The sequence below is a fragment of the Tympanuchus pallidicinctus genome, unplaced genomic scaffold, assembly GCF_026119805.1.
Source record: "Tympanuchus pallidicinctus isolate F22 unplaced genomic scaffold, pur_lepc_1.0 scaffold5, whole genome shotgun sequence".
NCBI classification, from domain to species: domain Eukaryota; kingdom Metazoa; phylum Chordata; class Aves; order Galliformes; family Phasianidae; genus Tympanuchus; species Tympanuchus pallidicinctus.
The window spans coordinates 931536-933772 of NW_026294769.1; the positions used below are offsets into that span (position 1 = coordinate 931536).

General features: G+C 36.1%; 1 long non-coding RNA gene across 1 annotated transcript; it reads left to right on the forward strand.

Annotated features, from left to right (window-relative positions):
• Positions 1-468: 468 nt before the first annotated feature.
• Positions 469-1137, forward strand: LOC128090926 (uncharacterized). The gene is made up of 3 exons (XR_008211152.1): positions 469-520; positions 727-895; positions 1029-1137. It is a non-coding gene; the product is annotated as an uncharacterized LOC128090926 (long non-coding RNA).
• The last annotated feature ends 1100 nt before the right edge of the window (positions 1138-2237 follow it).

Genomic DNA, 2237 nt, shown 5'->3' on the forward strand with positions numbered 1-2237 from the left:
AGCACTCAAGACTATTATCTAACAGACAATTAACATCATCCTCTCATTTTCCATACATGCAAAAAAGGAAGCTTACACTAAATGAAAGATCGACCACCTCCTACTTAAGCTACCTTACGTCCATAAACTTATAAAAACTAGTTTTAAATTTAAGATCAATGTTGACATATCTATTATTTTTCCACATGTGATATACGAGCACTTACAGATGGATATGAAAACTGAGGTAGGAGCCTATTCCTAACAGCTGAAAGGCAGTAAGACTGATTTTCTTAGGGGGAATTTCTGCTGTATGCATGAATGTATGAGCACTTCCTATCTATCTTGTCAGGTTTTGGTAACACAACCAGATGTTTCTCGTTGTTTTGTTTTAATCAAAACAGAGGAGATTATCTCAACCTACTGTCATTCTCTTTCTCAGACATTAGCTTTCACACTGTAAGTTTCCCTGGACCATTAACAGTAAGGAAACTCCTCTTCCAACCCATTTCAATACAATGGTAGCTGGCACCTGCCTCACGTAGGTGGGACTGTGCTGCAAAAAGTGCACTGTTCAAACCATAGCTTAAAGTAATACAGAGCAGAAAATTGCTCACAAATCATCATCTGCCCTGAGCCATGACAAGGTAAGAAAGAGCAGAGATGGTATAAAAAGCAGAGCTCTGAACAGGCAGTCCGCGTTTATTTCAAGAAAGACCAAGTAATGTGTTGAAAACTCTTCTACAGGAAACTTTTAACCAGCCTCCTTTTCCAAAAGATCTTACTCACCTATGGCACTCGAGAATGTAATTTGGGAAGCAGATCTAGGAAGACTTTCGTGCATACACAGATGTTGTGAGCATTTCTACACCTAGAGGCTTTCGACACTGAGCCGCCACTCAGTCTGTATTCACAGGTACAGTGTGGGCCATCTCACAACTAGAAAGGAAGGGAACTAAGTGTATTTAGCAACTTCTAGTACCTTTCCTACTCACTGCCATCTCTAGTTCCCTTCTGAATTTACCCCCATTCTCCTACTTATTTTCTAGCTTTTTCAAGACACAAGGGTGCAATGACAGATGCAACAAATGGACAAAAAGAAGTCAAAGGCTGGCGGTAACAAACACAGAATTATGCAAAAATGCTCACTTGATTATTTACGCTGAAAAGAAATTTAAGGAATGACATTGGGAAACTGGTGTTCCAACATGGTCAAAAAAGAGTATTTTTATGTTATAAAAATTCTCTTGTGGGCTTATTTTTAGTTTTGAGCATTTGAAGTGATGTAAAAATGATATTTTACAGAGAAAGCAAGTAGTCTTTAAGCTTTTGTACTACTGTATTAGTGTGAAAACAGATAGTAAGAAAGAAAAATATATTTAATTATATATTTTCTTACATATGCTTAAAAGGCTACTCTTTAATTTTTGGATTTTCATCTCACAGCCATGTAAATGACCCAAAGTTTAACCACCGATACCAATAGGCTCTGAGTTGTTCTAGCATCAGTAAGTACCTAGGTGTCTTCATAGCTCAATGCATACACAATTAATCTTCAGACAAAAATAAGATTAGAGGTATAGACATTCCCATGACAATGTATTCAATAGAAGTAGCTTTCCTACTCCCCTGGTATTTTTACCTTGAACGTGTTTTAGAGATCAATCCCACCCTCTATGCTATTAATTCAAAAGCTGAGAGAGGAATAAAGTTCTTTTAAACTGTGTCCCTATGGTAAGCTTTCCAAATTCGCAGTTAACTCTCTATTTGTCTTCTTCTGAATTCTAATTCTTTTAAAATGAATGGTCAGAATTGTGCACAGAATTTCGGGTGATGTTTTACTAAGCACTTGTTCAATTTTACTGGTATTTCTCTCTCGAGAAGAGAAAATGCAATTGTCAGCTACAATGTATTAGGAGTATGAAATTCTCTCTTCTTCAGTAATTTCCACCAGTGAGCATATAGTTTAATGGAGCAGGTTTCAGTAAGTATATTGATGTACAGTCTTGCATCTCGTGTTATTAGGTTTAAACTCCATTTTCATGAATCTAGTTTTCAGAAAGCGAGCATTCTTGAATATTATTCTAATATTCAAAGAATATTATTAAGCATATCCATAACTTATTTGTATCACATCACCTCTGAAAACATTTATTACTTACGTGTCAACAATCTTACCATTAACCTCAGACTGACACTGAGGTTAATGACAATGCTGTTCTCCTCTTAGTCAATGTTTTCACAATCTCTTTATTTCT